The sequence below is a fragment of the Stegodyphus dumicola genome, chromosome 10 (assembly GCF_044657685.1).
Source record: "Stegodyphus dumicola isolate Sdum_Otavi_A_Nest chromosome 10, ASM4465768v1".
Taxonomy (NCBI): Eukaryota; Metazoa; Arthropoda; class Arachnida; order Araneae; family Eresidae; genus Stegodyphus; species Stegodyphus dumicola.
In genome coordinates this window covers 118,958,746-118,977,860 of record NC_140777.1, presented here as the reverse complement: position 1 = coordinate 118,977,860, position 19,115 = coordinate 118,958,746, and the positions used below count along the sequence as shown (strand labels likewise).

General features: G+C 33.2%; 1 protein-coding gene and 1 long non-coding RNA gene across 3 annotated transcripts in view; one reads left to right on the top strand and one right to left on the bottom strand.

The window, feature by feature from the left end:
* The window catches only part of LOC118197571 (uncharacterized), a 91,944-nt gene extending 78,312 nt beyond the window's left edge, over window positions 1-13,632 (bottom strand). For both annotated transcript variants that reach the window (XM_085825445.1, XM_085825448.1), the window contains exon 1: window positions 13,516-13,632. The gene's annotated coding sequence lies outside the window, so the exon portion shown is untranslated. The remainder of the gene's footprint in view (window positions 1-13,515) is intronic.
* LOC118186413 (uncharacterized) overlaps window positions 1-19,115 on the top strand; it is a 110,782-nt gene that overhangs the window by 45,492 nt on the left and 46,175 nt on the right. The gene's annotated exons all lie outside the window — the stretch shown is intronic.

The following is a 19,115-nucleotide window of genomic DNA, read 5'->3' as shown; positions in this document are numbered from 1 at the left end:
ACATACAAAAACAAATTAAACTGCTTTTCGCCATAAAGAAGCTTTGTTTAACACAAAAACAAACTGAGGAGGAAATATCAAAATTTCGTACTTTGTAGAGACGTTAGGTATTTTTTGAAAGTAGGAGAGATGAAAATTGAGCAATGCTGTTGTCGGGACTCGAACCTCAGACTTCTCGAATACGCGTCGAGCGTGCTGACCACTACACCACGAAGGCATGCTAAAAAGGCGGGAGAAATATCTTATAACTTAAATGCAAAATTTCGTCTCGTAAAGTATTATTAACTAAAATTTACTGCAATACAAGCCGTTTAATATAGTCGCCATTAATGTCATCATCCGGATATTGTTATCGATTTTCCAAAATTCCACCCGTTTGTATTCAAAATCATGGAAAATGCATCACTTATGGTGATCAACAGTTTGGTTACTATTATTAAAATATTATAGAATGATTTTTAACTGAACTAAAGCCGCCAATTAAGGGGACAATGGATTATAAACATTGCCAAGAGAAATATCGCTATCACTAAATAGTGAGAGGTCAAGTCGGCAAACAGCATGGTTTCGATTTCAGTCAACCATTTAAAGTGAGGTTAGATGTAGTTTCACGCAGATTTTGTATAACTCTATCGATTCTGAGGGCCATCAAACAGAATTCTTTATTCTTCAGAAAGAAGGAATATTCTGCATAATTTTTTTCGTTTCCCTAGAAAAAGTTTTTTTGAAAACACTCCCTGAGAAATTAAGATTGTTCTTTGGCTCAATTTCAATTTTATATTGGCATGTTTTCCTTCAATGAGGGATGCCTTCCGAATATTAAATTTAGGGGTACAGCATCAGTCCAATAATTTCTAGAAATGTTATTATCAGTTAAAAATGAGTTTTTGCATTAAAGATATTATGATCATTTCATAAGCAACCTTTTGCACTTTCCTAATTATAATGCAATGGAAGTAATTGTTTATGTTTCTTGATATTTTTTTTATCAAATTAGTTAAATTGTTTGGAAGGAAATTTTTTTTCTCATTATTTAATGTTATTATTCTGTTATGTTACCGAACTGCTAACTGTGGATAAACGTGATCACATTAAGTGGCGCCTATTTTAGCCCAATTTTATCCTCTTCTAGAAAATTCTTGAAATTCTAACTATCATTGACAAGATCAGATATTTAAGCTGCCATATATAGACTTTTATCCTTTTCGACAGCTAATGCTTCCTTATTCTTTTTCATAAATTATACTATTATTTTGAAAGAATTTAAGCATTATTTTGCATAATGATCTGATGTTATTTATATGTATTCTTGATCAAAAAGAAAAGCTATTATTTTCCCCGATTTGGTCAGCTTAAATGTGACTAGTCCAGTTTGAAATATGATATTTTTTTCTTTGGTCCGACTTATGAAAAAAATGTACAAAATGCAACTAAACTGATGAAAGTCAATGAAAAATGAATTTTTAAATTTGTGAAGCCAATCTATAATAAACACAAAATTTCCTCACATTTCAGTATTATCCTTTTGAGCTTATTAATAACTCACATTATCATACAATGAAACAAAAATTTTGCTTTTATTTGCAACGTCATAGCTGCTCAGATTAGCAATTTCTACTTAAACAATGAAATCTGTACCCCCACCCAGAAAAAAAAAAATCATTTTGAGGGATGGCTGTCTGTGAATCTATCAATCTATCGACATGTCTTGACAAACTCATTGGGATAGATTTATAACAATTTCAAGCGGCTAGTTTCTAGAAATAACTCAAAATTTTGAGTGGATGAGCGTTATTCCAGGAACATTAGAAATATTTTATACTCTTCGCTGAATATTACTAGCATACGGGAAAGATGCTCGTGAATAGTATTTCAGATCATTTGTCAATTCGCAAAAATTAGGATTAAAATAAAAAACTCCCTCTTCGGCATTTTCGGACAAACAGGATTTCCTGTTCGTCTATTAATTTTTTACGAATCCACACCGAACCAAAATAGAGCACGCAATTTAGCATTTCGTTAATTCCATTCCTCTTACGCTCCCTCCTTTCTCGTAACGTGACACCGAACTCATTGAAAGCCACTAAACTTCATCCCCAGAACAAACAACCGCTGATTGCGCATTTCTCACGCTTGTTATGAAAAACGATGTAACTTCCTCCCGTTTTAATTGACCCAAATTTTGCGCACAAAGAAGAGCGAGCAGTTAGAAGCGTGTAATAATAGGATGCCTATTTCTCATAATTATGCTAAATGTTTTGAACTTACCTGTTCTTTTGTGATAAAGAATGCATCGCATTAACTTTTTTTCGGGTCTTATTATCAAGAAACAGCAGGAGATAAAACAAGAATGTTGATTTTATGTGTTGAAGTTCCCCCCAAGTTCTTTAACATAGTTTCTATTGTGTAAGCAGGCGTTTTAAAGTATGCCAGAGCCTTAAATCTTCCATTACACTAGAGAGGAAGACAAAACAAAAGGCCAGCGAATAAGTACTTTGTGCGCTTCTTTAACATTACGAAGTACTGCTGACCATTTATTACACTCTTAAGAATTACAAAAATTAGAAACTAAAAAAATTTTAGGTGCAGAAAATAAATAATTTTCAAAAATATGAAACAATAATAAAAAATGGTATGTTAGTAATTTCAATATGGCGTTTCTTCGCTTATTTCCCCCTCAGACTTTTAGCGTCAGGTCCTGAAAATTTTAAAAATTTTATTTTAAATTACACGAAAATTAAAAAAATTTTCGTGTAATTTTTCTCTTTCTCAATGCGTTCAGACATCGAGCTCTTCTAAGTTTTAAAATGCATTTTTCCGTGAAGTCGTTGTTTTCGTCTTATTAATACAGAAAACTACGCGAACTACCTGCAAAGTTCACGCCGAACCTTTCCCTTCTAACTGTTGAACTTTACGCCAACTTAATGTAAGAACGGGCAGCCAGGCAAACACGAGCTGACATTCAGTCTGCGATTTGGATGAATCAGCTGCCCATTAATCTTCTCTAATTATTTATTCATGGTTTGAGGTCTAAGGAGGAGAAGAGACAACAGTAACAACTGGCGAGAAAGTTACAGGGAAGTAAATGAAGATATCTTGTCTGCTATTATAATGTTAATATTATTCTGCTTTCTTATTGGAATGTAGGTTTCTTTTAAGGAAATATTATTGTGATAGTTACCTGTAGTTTATCTAAGACTGCTTTTCATTTTTTATATTTTTACTTTCTTTGTTCTTTGTTCGAGAAAGTAAAATTATTTGCATAACTTTACTTTCTTTAAATAAACGATACTTTTCGAACGATAAAATTAGCAAAGAACAAAAGGGGGGAGAAAACTAAGCTGGGAAATATGGTACATATTTATATATTTTTACATTTTTATTGTTTCCATTTTTGTGTTTAGTCAGTCATTTTTATGAATTTTCAAATTGGTTTTTCACTGGTGAAGCTCATATTATTAAATACATATTTTCTTCTTTTTGCCTCTTATAAAGAAAATTTAAATTTTTATATTCGTATACATACATATTTGTTGGAAATATTAAAAATTTATTAGCTTTCGTGCTAACTATTTTACATGCGTATCAAATAAAAGCTCTGTTCATATCATCATATAAAATAAAAAATAAAAAAAACACAGTTTTATTTCTTGGGAGTTATGGCATTCGCTCATGTATACTCGAGTCGTTAGCAAGTCCATCTGACAAGTGGAAGATCCATTGTTCGAATTCCGTCGAAGAGAATAAGATGTTTTATGTTTCCTGGTATGAAAGCCTAATAACACATACAGTGGCGCCTGAATTAAAATATTAGTGGATAATAACTCTTCACTCCGTGAATTTCACTGACTAGGTCTCGTGCCTCTTACCAGTCTCTGTTTAAGTGGAACATTATGCAAACAATTATCGCATTCCGTCGTGTGTTACAAAGGCTGTTCGAACATTTTTTAGACGATTTTGGTAAGCGGTAACAAAAAATCGTTTGCTGCAAAAGAAGTAATTGCAATTGTACTATGTTTTTAAAAGTCAAAATTATCATCTGTGGCTTGAAAGTTTTGTTTTTATTCAAAATAGCGAATTTAACAAAACAAAGCAGTGGTTCGAAGGCTACATGTACGCTCTTTCCAAAGAGAAATATGCATACTCCGTTATCCAAAAACGATGTGAGAGTCATGGTTTTGTGATATCTAAAGCGTCGATAGGTAATATCATCAACAAGAAAGGAAAAAAATGTCAAATTGGAGCCTCAAGTGGGACAAAAATTCCAAACAAGTATCCAAGGAAAAAACGGACATCTTCGACTATTGCAAAGGTACGTTGTTTAATGTTAAAAGAAAATCCCTTTAGTCAAAGGGCAGTTGTAAAATCATTAAAAATACTCGGTGTCCACTGTAAACAAAATGATAAACGTTGATTTAAATCTTAAGAAAGCGAAAAAACGCAATGTGCATCGTCTTCTTCCAAAGCATATCGCTCAACGCAGGACACGCTGCAGAATTCTATATGAGAAACACTTTTCCAAAGAAAAATGGAAAACAATTGTCACAATACATGAAGCAGGGGTGTATTTAAATGACTGTAAGAAAAAAGAGCCATTTATTGTCATAAAAGGGGAGAAAAAAATTTAAGTACATGGTTCAAAGAATCGAAAGAAAGTTTTTCTAAGGGATTCATGATTGTTGCTGGTTTTTCTTATAATGGCAAGTTAAAAATAAAGAGAGTGCAAACAAATGTCAAGATTAACTCCAAATACTATCAGGAACATATTTTATCGCTAATTTTTCTGAATGAAATACCATCGCTTTACCCACAGCGCCATCAATCTATGAGACTCCATCAGGACAAAGTTAGCAGTCACACATCAAAATCCACTGTAAATTTCCTAAAAGAAATGGAACAAAAAACTGGTATCAAGGCCATACCCTTCACTGATATCCCTACTAAATCTCCCGATGTGTCACCTATGGATTTTTGTGCTTTCAGACTTTTAAAAACTGCATTATCCAAACGTTGTCCCAAAACCCTAACAGGACTCTGGAAAGCTGTTCGGGAGGAATAGGATAGAATATCTCTTCTGCCACTTCAAAAGGCATTATTATCCTGGAATTGCGGGGTCGAAAGATAGTTCAGAATAAGGGATGTCAAATAGAACATTTAAAACACAAGAATTTTATGTACTTTAGTTTTGTGAATACAATATACATCGTCTAAAAAATGTGTGAACAGCCTCTGTATTATGGTGTGAATGGCTAGCATTTCTAGCTAGCAAGTGGAAGATTTTTAATATGTACTGTTATTATTACGTTTATATTTACATTATTGTAATACTTAAGTTTATTTTTACGTTTGTTTATATTGCTATTATTATTATGCATATTATTATGTTCATTTTTATGTTAAGCTTTAAATCTTATTTTGCATTTATTTTTGTTATTAATGTGTTTACATTTTGGGTTTATATATCTTATGTTTTTGTCATTGTTAAGTCTATTTTTATGTTTACTCTTGTTTATTATAGTTGATGTTTTATGTTTATTTCTCTAGAAAGTCTAATAATAAATTACGCAACTTCGGAACTGTATTGTAGGTACATAATATGAAAATCTGTGTCAGTGATCTCAAACTGGCGATCAGCGGGCTGCATACGGCCTCCGAAGAAATTTTATACTGCCCTTGAATACATTTTAATTAGGCATTTGCCATAAATACGGTGCCAAACGTTTGCAGATGGAGAAGGTTATTGAGACAATAACTAAAGCAGTAAACTTTACACGCGGATGAGCTCCGAATAATTGAGTTATTGCATTATAAGGATTATGTTAATTTACCTAGCAGTTAAATTTTGAGTTAAAGTTCCTTTCTTGTCTTCCTGAATTTCAACTTAAACTTACGGCCAGAACGTAGTTTTAGAATTGCGTTTGAATGCAAATGAGGAGAAGTATTTAACCGCGAAGTTCTACTGACGTCGTTAGACAGAATCAGTGATTCTGGCTAGCACGCGTCTGCCTTTTTAGGCTACTCTCTCTTAAGCTATCTCGGTCGTACTTAGGCCCTTGATAGCTTCGCCGTTATTTAGAGCTAAGCGGCCAACTCTGTTAGAATTTTGATAGCTTCGGCTGTATCTTTTTAGTTAAGATTAGTTTAGTTCTTACTTTCCTAAGTTCAAGCTCGAGTGGCGGCTTTATTGTAAAACTCCAAAACGGAGTTCTGCTAAACTTTATTGGAATAATAAAGGGTAATTTCACCCTTCTTACGTGTTGTCTCTATCTCACGAACTCAAGCGGTTATTCGCTGATCAGTTCTTAAGATTATTCAACTGTAACTTAAAAGTACATAGCACAGAATATTACAGCTTCAAGAAATTGAAAGCAAGAAAATTAGCGTTATTATGACAAGAATTTAAAGAAAGATATATTGATTTTAATGATTTGTAGTCCAGTTTTACATTTATATGTGTGAACAGTGTTTTTCGCATTTGAAAATTAATAAATCTGAGAAAAGAGCTCAATTGACCTACGAGCACCTAGAGTTCATGATGAAAACAGTTTCTGGTGAATTTTCTTCAAAGCTACGAATGTTATCAGAATCGCAAGTCAAACTACATCAAGAAAGGGTACAGTCATAGTAAGAAATAAAGAAGTTTACACATATATAGTATATCGTTTTCTGTGTTTGTGGGAGGGGGAAAAGTTATCGTTATTTATTCTGATGTTTTGTTTTATTTCGAAAATTTTCTCTGGAAATTTTGAATTTTTTTCAAAAATTTGTTTATTTTTAGTTTAATTAGTTTTTTGGTGATTAATTCAACACATTAGAGTTATTTGAAATAATTACCAGTTTTAAAATTTAACATTTTTAGCTGTCAATGTGTTTGAATTGCATAGTGTATCTAAGAGAAATTTATTGCAAGGACCACGATTTCGACTTCAGTTAGTAAATAAATTGAAATTTGAATTTTTTCTTCTGTGTTATTATTATTATTGTTTACAATGTTTTGTTAAATATGAATAAGGATTAGGCACTTATAATTTTTTTCCCTTCGAACCTGTTTTCTTGGACGTATTTCATATGTAACATTGCCCTCACTTTAATACGCTCTTTTAGTCTATGGGTTACACATCTTTAACACCTTTATGAGCAACAACTTTTGTTCAAAATGATTTATTGACTTAAATAGCATTAAACGTTTTGATTTTCTGAACCTTATTTCTTGCTGTTCGTACGAGCTCGTAAAGTCGGGACTCCATTGTAGTAAATAATTACCATAATTGTCTTCTAGATGACAAATTTAAAGTAAGAAAACTGCTTATTAGGATAACCACTTGACGATCAGCAGCTAAGCGGTAAAGTCACTGAATGCTGGTAGTCCGACCCGGGTTCGTAGTCTGGCGAATGGGATGACTATATGGAAGTTTTCTTAGTTTTCCCCATGTGTAACATAGATGCGAGCCAGTTTCTCTTAAAAATTCTCCCCAAAGGCCTCCCTTCCCTATGGCAAATAGACCTTGAGCTGCTTTCCCTTAACTAATTAACCTAACCCAGGGGTTCTCATCCAGGGGGAAATTCCTACATGGGGGGGGGTGAGAATTTCCTACTTTCAGGGAGGAAAAATGCAATCAGCTTTTTTAGTTAGCTGTTAAGTTTATGTTATGAATATAAAAACTAGTTTTATTCAAGTTTTGGCATTTTATATACTTTTTGTTGTTTAATTTATAAAATACGTTAAAAGGTAATCTAAATCTAAATAAGTTTTTAAGTTTGGGAAGGAGTGGAGAGGGATGATCTTTTAGCAATGGTGAAAAAGGCACGTGATACAAAATGTGTTAACAACTACTAACCTAACCTAACTTATTAGATATTTCCTCTATATGTACGCATTTTATCAAGCGATTTTACTTACCTTAATTATCATAGTAGTCTCCCGCGTGTATAACCGCACATATAGAAGAAGGTTTGCCTTTATATGAATAATTTTACTTTTGTGCATCATCTGCTAGAGAAGAAAGCCTTATTTACTCTTCCATGAGTTTTTCAACCACCGTAAAAAATAAAAATACTTTCATTCTTCCTGCAGCAATTTCAGCGCTTTTCAATACCAGAAAAGTAAAGCACTCTTCAAATTCCTTCCTCTTTTCATCTCAAAGCTCAGCGGTTCGTAGTAATTCTTTCGAGCAAAGCTGAAATGTTTGAATAGGTTAATCCTCTCCAGCTGGTATTAAGCAAATATAATAGTGTTCCCCTAGCTAGTAAATGATCTTTCTTTCAATGGAAAGTATTCTTGCTGGCATTAGTCACAGGTTTAAGAATGCTGTCCGAATAAATGAATTCTGCTTTCAGACATTACAGAATTTATTGAATTAAAGAGGAATTAAATTTAAATCCGATACCGAGTAAACTTTGAGGAGGAATATTTTTGACAAATAGCGTATTTTATAGTTTCAGAGCTATTTACCATTTCCTTAATTAGTATATGAAAAAGTTAGTATATTATAGTAGTAGATTAGTTAATAATCTACTACTAAAATTCCTAACAATTTAGTAGTAGATTAGTAATAATCTACTAACTTATCTACTCATACTTATTTTAGTAAGAGTACATTAGATAGTATATTAAATTTTTTTAACACAGCGGTTTTTAATAATCTAAATTCATCGGAAATACCCAGTGTGGTAATTTAATAATGAGACGTTAAAAAAGCGAAAATCTCAAAGTTTACGCTGAGGTATATTATTCAAGATGCAACTTTCCTACGCTAATCCAGATGATGTCAACACATTTTTAGAATTAATTAGGGACCGGTTAATTTATCTTTAAAATATAAAGAGTACTTTTTTAGTATTACATCTGATAGCCCTTTCTCTAGACTACAAGTTTGCATCTCGGTTTCCATGATAGAAGGTCTTCTCGTAAAATTTCTATTTTTCCTCCACTATCTTCCAGAGCGCATCAAACCTGGTGAGTTTGCGCATAGAAAGAGCTCTTTTCAAGAAACTAGAAGTACAATATTCCCTATGTGAAATATCAGAGGGCTTCGCAGAAATGCGTTGAGAAGGTATATATGCAATACCTGCATCAGTTCTCATTCTTTAAAGGAATGCAGAGGTACATTTCTATGTAAGAGAGTGAGCGCCACCAAGGAAGACCATTGATCTAGCCTTAGTCTCATAGTTTGTTATCTTCCTGCCTGAAACCATCTGCACTCTGCTCCAGCCAATCCCGGGAAGGCAGCCGTATAGAAGGCTAAGAGCCTTACAAAGTTTACAAGTAAGCTTGGATGCTGTTGTTCGGGAAAAGAGTAGCCTGTTAAGAACTACTTATAATTAAGCAAAAAAGCAATTAACAGATTGTTAACAATCACTGTTAGAATAAAACAGAAACTTGTGTTAGATAAAGTATGGAAAGGAGGCCTCTGCCTGAAAAATTAACTGCCGTGGACTGTCTGTACTTGTCAAATGTCTGTCTACATGTGGATGCTAATCCTGACACAGCTGTTATATATTTATTCTGTTTGTAATATCGTTGGTCTTGCATGAAGGAAAGACGTAAAGTATTAAATTATTGCACATAGTAAACTAAAAAAAAAAGATTCAAAAAGGAAATTCAAAAATTAAAATTAAAAAAAAAAAAAAACTAGCGCCCAACGTAACAGAAGATTACTTTCCATGTGCTTTATGTAAAACATTTAAAATATTTTGGACCTGTTATCACCTAGATAAAAAATTACTGCATAACATTTCTATGTATGACTTATTTCTTTGTTTTGAAGTAGTTTTACACTTTGAAAAAAAGCATTGGAACAAAGAAATGGAATTTCTTAGGCCGCAAATATTTCTCTTGACAGTACATTGAGTTTAACGATTTTTCCCCCAATCTTCTTATTTTGAATTTCCCATTGCAACAGAATTCTGCGACAATCACAAATTCCTTACTAACACTTTCTTTGCATTGACGGAACCAGGTTTGTACATTTTATTCTCCTTGTTTTCGATAATGAAGAGAACTTTTATACTGTAGGCATTTAGGTAAACCCATCCACCACCAAGGATCACAATACATTTTCATTTATTTCCTGGTAAACAGTTTTCATACAGAGCTCGGCAAATTATTCTGCTTTGAGCCGCATGCCTTGGCAAAAGTTGGCGAACATAAAATTTTTTAGCTTTATTAAAGTGTTAAATATTGGTTTATTATTTTATTTACTATTGCTACAGATGTATTGAGACTTTGCAATTGATTCCTGCTTGAATAGATTATCTGTTAACGATTTAACTTTAGAAACATTAAAAACAGTACTACCTTTTCCTGCTTACTTTGCACTTAGAAATTTTAATATCACATATTTCGCAATGTTTTTGAATTAGGGTTTAGGAATATATCTCTTTGTAGAGCCCAAAAGCCTTTTTGAACCTATCTGTTGTTTTACATGTAACATTTTGAAAGAATGAATTTAAAAGTAGCATTTCTTACTTCAAATAATAAGCTGTTACCAGAATTTTTATCTCGGAACATTTCTAACTTTTTAAAAATTGTTTATCAAAATTGTTAAAAAAGTATGTCAATTCATTCTGTATTTGCACTTAAGAAAGAGTAAATTTAAAAAATCTCATGTGTACACCACATGACATTCTTGTGCGGAATATTAAATTAGAAGCAGGTTTTCCTGCATTTCATTTAAACTTATGTCCTCGAATTTCATTAGAAATACACTGGTTATCATAAATTAAGGAAAAATCACAAAAATCACGATTACTGAAAAAGTTACATGTAGAATTTAATGATACTTACCCACAATATACAACACATAGTAAGGTATCAAATAACACAAAAAGAAATTACCAGACAAATATGGTAGCATAGAAATTAGCACATGTATAAAATGAACAAATCGAAGGTGTCAGTTTGCTATAGGAAAAGCACCTTCAATATGGAATATGATCGCCTCTAGAAGCAACACAGCACATTACAGCGATGTGTGATGCTTTCAATTATGAAGGTCTATCAGCTCCATAGGAAGCGAAAGCCATTGCTCGTGTAAAGCAGTTGCAAGCGCGACAAGGGTCTGAGGGGGCGGATTGAGAGCAGCTAGACGTCTCCCTAAACGTGCTCGATAGGATTCAAGTCCGGGGATCGAGCTGGCCACTCCATGCGCATAATTGTTTCCTGTTGAAGATAATCATATACGATGCGAGCCCTGAGTTGTCGACCTGTAACAGGAAAGCATCACCTATTGCCCCGGCATATGGGCGCACATAAACATCAAGGATGTCATCTCTATAAATCTGAGCATTCACGGTTCCCCTTGGAAAGACATGGGGGGTCTGTGCGTCCACCCAAAGAGATGCTACCCCAAACACTGACACTTCCCCTTCCGTATGTATCTCTTTCACGGATGTTTGACGGATGATAACGGGTTCTAGGTTCTCTCCATATCAAATAACGCCTACTATCGCTTTCTAGACTAAACCTGGACTCATTCGTAAAGAGAACCGTCCACCATTGGTCAGGCGTCCAGTGGACATGTTGTCGTTCCCACTGAAAACGGTCCCTCCTATGGCGTGACTTGAGCGACACGCAAATGGTTGTTCGCCTCGCATACAGACCACCTTCATGAAGCCTTCTACGCACAGTTGACGTTGACACCTACCTTCCGGTGACTGCAGCAAGGGAGGATCTAAGAAGAGTCGGAGTAGCGGTTCTATTCCTGAGTGCACATAATGTCAAATATCAGTCATCGGCGCTCGTCGTAGCAGTTGGCCGTCCTTGGCTGAACGTCCTAGTTGCCGAATCTGTGATTTGAAATTGCCTCCAAAGTCTATGAACCACAGAAGGACTCCCATTTAGCCATCTGGCCACTTCTGTGTGACTTTGTCCTGCCTCTAGTCTCCCAATGGCTTTTTATCGTAGTTCTACAGGCAAACGATGCCTAGAGATCATTGTTACGAATTGGCTATCTCAGATTTCTGATGTCACTGTCACGGTGAAATATGTGGGCTTGCTCTCAAACATGGACTTTTATGCTCCTCGCAGATGACGTATTCCGAAAGCAGCGCCACTAATTTGCATATCGCAGTTTTACTCAGCTACTCTTACTTAGCAACATATTCAAATTTTACACCGTTTAGCATTTTTTTTTTTAGGGAATTATCGCTATTTTTGTATATCACAAAAATCCTTATTTATGATAACCAAAATATTCCTTAATTTATGATAAGCAGTGTATATCCCCCATTCAACTAATTCAGTTTTCACTTCGCGACAAGGCAAAAATACTTAAAACCTCAAAATATCTTTATTAAAAATTGAAAAAAATAGAAAAATATAATGTACCAAATATAGTAAAACAATTTAAAAAAATTACAATTAGAGTTTTCTACGCAAAAATAAGCAATTCGGGAAGCAGTCAGGAAGGCAGATTTTTTGATGCCCAAAAATTTTTTAAAGCAAAAAATGCACAATTTACCACCATATAAGAATAAAAATAACCGAGCTCACGGAGCCGAGTAACAAAATGGGTATATATATATACACACACACACATATATATATATACTTTTGGTGCGGCCGATAGCAAGCAAAAAGTAGGTGCACAATTACATGTTATAGCTGTCCTATATAGAAAATGTCAACGTTCTGAGGATACTATTTTTTGAGTTATGCGAAATATATACATACATTCGTACGTACATAGAGATATCACGAAAAAAATCTTTACTGAATCCATTTTAAATCCCTTCTGCAACCCGTTTTGGGGAAAAGAATCCTTTATTGTGTCCTTACGTACAGATGTCAAGCAAAAACATCGTTAAATTGCATTCAATAGCGGTCAAAATGGATATTTTCTTTGAAATAGGATACCCGAAAATTTTCGCGATTACAAAATTTCCTTTACTTTGTTCAAAGGAAGTAAAAATAATAACAACAGTCATTTGCCTCTTTCCTAATACGTAATAAAATTATGGTTACAATGCTTTCATTAAACACCGAAAGCGGAACTCAAAAGTACTATATTAACTCGCGAACTAAGAACAAACGAAAGGAAATTTAAGTACAATAATCGCTATTATTTCGTGAGATACTTCAAATTCAGTTATAAGAAAAAAAAATTTATGTTGATGAAAAGAAATTATGTATTTAACAAAATTGATTTTTAAAAAATGCGTCATCATGAGAACAGCGGTCCTTTTGCATGTGAAGAATATTTTTTCAGCCTATTCTTTCACATATCTGTAATTAAATTTACTGCAATTTGGGTATTGTTTACACGATGACTTTTGGTCCTAAAAACTGCATTTGTGCCTCAAATCACATTAAGCCTTAAGGCAAAGATGGCAAAAAACCCAAATGAATAACATCTCATAATTTATCTTATTTGATATAATTAAAACTTTTTTTAAAAGAAGAGAAAAAGATAATGATATTTTTGTTATACAAATATGACATTCTATCCTGAAGCATCGGATGAACATGTATTTCCATATATAACTTATCTACAATTAAAGTTTGTCTTGTCTTACCATCACAGTCTGCAATCTTTCACTTTGAAAACTACAGGAAGACTTTCGCATAAATTATGTTTACGATTTCAGAAAACGTCCGTTTTCAGCTCCTCCAGTCACCCCGTTTGATGTTAAAAGAGAAATGAGTTTATCGGCAGAAAAAAAAAAAAAAAGCCATTCACAGCAGAATTGCTGTAATAGTCTGATATTAACACTAATTCCTAGAACTTCAGGATAAAAAAGCGATAAACTAAAGGTCTATCGCATGAAATTGTTATCTCATCTAAGCTTTTTAGTTATTTCATTTGAGCATTACTGCTTTCATTACATTTTTGTGTTAAGTACTGGGTATTTTATCTTTTTTATCCTATGGATAAATATTATGTTTTGCTAGAAATTTTGTAATTTCAGTTTGTGATTGGTCTATGTTTTCAGATTAAATTGTTAAAGGAATCAGTGGAAGGAGACTGTATGTCGCAGTTCTTAGTTTCATTTTAGAAAACGTTCGCAGAAAAATCATGTCACGTATTTAAAACCTGCATTACTTGGATTTGGCTGAGCTTAAGCACGTCTCTCTAAATGAAGTGGCATCATTGTGACCGAGTAGTTCATACTATAGGGGAAACCAAGGAAGTTAGATTAGATGGAATAATCATGACGTTACAAAAATTAAGCAAAGGAAATGTCAACAACGTGATTTCACGACTTATCATGACCACCGTGTAGCGTACGGATAAGACTCGGAAACCTATTGTTAAATAAAATTACACTGATTTTCAGAGAAAATATTGACGTATCCAAGCTCAGAAAGATGTCCTTAAGCATAATTTGCCTTAAATACGTCATACTTTGACGTTTCACGGCTTCAATTTCATTGCACGGAACATACGGGAAAGGCTTACTCCATTTATTCAAACTTCCTTGGTGTAAACAGATTTAAATCGTGTTTCAACCATTGTGCACTATGCCGCCTTTTAATTACTGAGCATTTAAGTAAAACCTTGGGCTTTTTTTAATCATAAACAAATCTTTGCTAAAATAAAACCCCTTATTTTTCCGATTTCTGCTATTTTCGATCAACATGCTACTACCGATGCGATACATATCTGCTGCTTTGTGAGGGATTAAAATAAAATAAATGAACAAACACCGTTGTGTACAAAGAAATCGGGAATATGCATCTGATTTTAAAAGACACAAAGCATTACTATCAATAACCGATTGACAGGGATAGAGGACGATGTTAGGAGCAATGTTCACGGTTAATCAAAAATTACGGTTAATAGGAGGATACTTTAAGAAACACAGCAAAAAGTAACAATCCATATCATAACAAACAGAAAAATACTGTTAACAAATTACCCCAATTTTGGGACAGTTTTAATCTGAGAAATAAGTTCCTTTTGTTACGTTTATTAAATGAATATTAAATAAATAAAACAAAGCAGTGTCTTTATTTTAATTACTCTAGGATTTCGATAGGAGCCAATATAAAACAAAGATAATGGCCGTACATTTGATTTACTGTATTTCATCGCGTATTTTACTAATTTTATCCCTTTTATTATCTTTTTTTAAATTAATTTTATCTATTAATTACCTTTTTTTTGGTAATTTTATCGTCCAAACTTGAGAGGGTAAAATTATGCCAATAATTTAATTTTCGAAGGACGCGGTTACAGTAAGAATATAAAAAATGAAAGGTAGGCATGGATAACTACAGGCAGTTATCAAAATATTATTTCGTTAAAAGAAACCTAAGATTCCAGTAAGATTGCATGGTAATATTAACATTATAGCAAATAGCTTCATTTCTATATAACATATATTATAGCAAATAGCTTCATTTCATAACATATATTCATAACATATATTATAGCAAACAGCTTCATTTCTACTTCCCTGTTACTCGAATCTCGGCCGTTTTTATTGTTGTCTCTGCTGCTCCTTAGGCCTTAAATCGTCCATAAATAATTAGAGAAGGGGAATGGCCAGTCAATTCAGAGGAATCATAGATTGAATGTCAGTTCCCGTTTGCCTCACTGTAAAAGTTCAGAGTTAGAAAATTCAAAGATTCGGGATAACCTTCGAAAGTAGTTTTCGATTCCATTTGAAAATTTAAAGGAGCTCGTTCTCTGAATGCATTGAGGAAGGGGAAAATTACACAGCTATATATATATATTTTTTTTTAATTTTCAGAACCTGACATTAAAAAGTTAGGGGGGAAATACGCGGAGATATATAGTACTTTTACGACTGAACCATTTACTTTTAGCCAGTGGTTTAGCAATGTTATCGGATCACGTACCATTATTGCGCACTGTTGTGGAATTTAAATAACTGCCAAACTCTCTGACATTATCTGCTATCAATGCTGTTCCCCAGTGCATTTTCTTTTCCTTTTTTATTTTCCACAGACATTTTGTTGAATAGTTTTTGATATTAACTTTCTTCTCGTTCCAAAATAAACAAACTTAGTCCCCCCCAATAAGGTAACTCCTTTTAATCACAACTCGGTTAATCCTGATCCTGTTAATTGGGAGTTGACACTAATTCACCGAAGAATAAATTTGTCGGTCAAGTATTTGTTTATAACAAGATGATGATATGTATTATAAGTTACGACAGATCTTCTGAAACAGATAAAAGGGGAATTTAAGAATTGTCCTTTTGAAAAAAAGGAAGATACCAAAAGCAAAGATAGTTATTACCTTTTTACAGTTCAATAGCCAGAAAATTCTTAAAATGATGGAGAAATTTAAGGTTCATAAGAAAATTATTTTTCTGCATAAGGAAAGTTAAAAGCCGTAACAGTTTAGGAAGAAATTTCTTTTGATAGTCAAACCATGTGTTACGCGAGCATGGGTTCGTCGTAAAGGATTGAATGTAGACAGAACCGATGATGGCTTGATAAAACTTATTTTCCCCAAAGAAACACTTTACAGTTTCTGGAACTTTTCACAAAAGTATTCGTACAACTTTTCTCAGTATGACAGAGCACAGTCAGTAGTAACCACTTCAAATTACTGAGAATGCTAAACACAAAACAATATAAAAAAGCACTGTGATCTCTCAATACTCTGAACTAAATCCTGAACTAAACCCAGAACTGACTCTGTCTCTGGTCTTACATAATTTTTCCCCGTCCGCCGAGAAATTTCCAGTAACTTCGATTTCTCGAAATTGCTGGAAGGCATATAACAGTTACAGTTACATAGGGCCAGATACAGTTACAGTTACGTAGGGCCAGATACAATTACAGTTACATAAAAATCGGACCAATTACAGTATTATAGGGTTCAGACCAAATTGTTGCCAAGTTTGGCAACATTTGGCGATTTCTAGCCAAATTTGGAGACAATAATTAGTTTCTAAAACCATCGCCAGATTATAGCTCGCCAACGTTTAATGGACTTGCTACTGTAACCTTATCTTTCCGACAAAGCTTCGCGTTGTTGAGGCCTTTCATGTTACATTATATGAGAGATACTATAATTTACATAATTACTATAATACATAATTGCTAAAGTTATTCATATATAACCAAAATTCGTAACCCATGCATAAGGCAGTAAATGTCTTCTTTCTTTACTGACAGATAATAAATAAACTTTTAAAGTCCTTTCTCGTTTTAGATATACTCTAAAACCAGATACTCAGATATTTGAAACTCACAAGCTGTTTTCACTTAATGGAAATTTCTTAATCTATAGCTTAACTTCTCATTTTTCTATTGCACGCCAAAGTTAAGAAACGGATTGTAGTAAGAGACGCTGCAGATGACAGCAGCGGCCGAATGATCACAATGTCTCGGTCAAGAGGTCTTCCATTAGACCATTACAAATGGAAAATTATTAGAAGTCGGGTCAAACAGTTTGACATCACCTCATTCCATATCGATTGCCATATTTCTCGCTTTGCTCATGCTTGCAGAAGATAAAATCTGACGATAAGCACCTGCCGATGCCTTCAAAGTGTTTTAAAATATTTTTGTTGCATGAATCAGTCGGATTTGGGACATCGAATTGAAACGGATCACTGGTCATGAACTTAGGATGACACTAATGATCAATCATTTCTGAGTTTTCAAAGAAGTATATTCTTACTCTCGCAGTTCTTCTATAACATAAATTTCAGAGTTTCTCATTACGTTTCATTTAAGGTTATGCAATTCAATAGATTGCTGAGAATTTTACTAATTATTCAAACTTTTATATAAAATGTCGTGAATGATTCTTAATTTTACAGTGGGTTTGGTAATTCTATTTACGTTACATATACCATATGTAAGCTATATATGCCACGATTCTGTTAGTTATATATAGAACGATTTAATCGTTAGAAATTTCATTCGTCAGAATCCATTGTTAAAAGAATAAAGAATGAATTCAACAAAATATTTATATATTCTTTCAAGAATGAATCGTTGGAAATCATTAAAATCATATGTTACGATTATGTTAGTTATATATGCTATAATTAAATCGTTATAAATTGTACCAAGTCGTTGAAAACTGAGTACCAAGTTCGCTTAGGGATTAAACATCGTCACTAATACTCTTTTTTGTTTTCAGTAAGAACCAAATGAATATAAAGTATTTTAATAAGGCCTTCTAGAATTTGCATATTAATTCATTAAAGAAGGAATTGTAATGATTAAAAATTTTATGATTAATAACGTGTAATTGAGACTATAAAACAGAAGATGAAATGCAATTAAAAAAAAAAGGTTTTTATACAGTAAGCTTTTATATAAAGTACTAAACACCGCTGCTAATAGTCTTTTTTGCTTTCAGTAAGAGCCAAATGAATATACAGGTATTTTAATAAGGTGTCTAGAACTTACATTTTAACCAAAGTTAAAATATGTACTTTAATAACTGAAATTTGTTAGTACAAAAGTTCGAATAAGTTCGTATTTCACTTGATAGAGAATAGATTGGAACACATTTTCTGTTCAATTAAAAATAGCAATTGACCGAACTGTGTAATTTACTGATAACTGCTTTCTTATTTTTTATGTAATTCTTATTTTATGCTCTTTACTTTCCATATCGTTGTCGAGGATATCGTTGTCGAAGCACCGGACTCACAAACATTCAGTTGATTTTGTGATTTCAAGTAAGCTGAAATGTACTAAGAAACAAAAAACAGACGAAGCAAAATGCTTTCCAGCAGGTTTTGTAGTTTTTACAGAAGGTAAGTTCGCATTTCATGGAAACGATTTTAATAATTAATTTTTAAGCGTAACTTTCTTGATATTTACCGGCGTTCGAAGAATATTAGCATGCGATTTTGCAATCATTTTTTTAATTTTTACTTTCCGCTAGAAACTTGCCTGCTTTCTAACTCAAGATATCAGAAAATACATTTTTATAATTTTTATATATAACCTCGATTTTTGCACCGCTTTACCATTTCCTGATAAGAATATCTTTCTTCGCAAACTGCATTTACGTAACCTTCGAGCCATCTTAAAGTTTTAATAGCCATTTCCAAATAAATCTTTCTGCATTCCATTCGCAATTTCTGCAAAATTATTCTGCATTCCAATCAAATGAAAGCAATAGCACACCATTATACAGGGTTGGCATAAATGATTCATTCCTTTTAAAAAG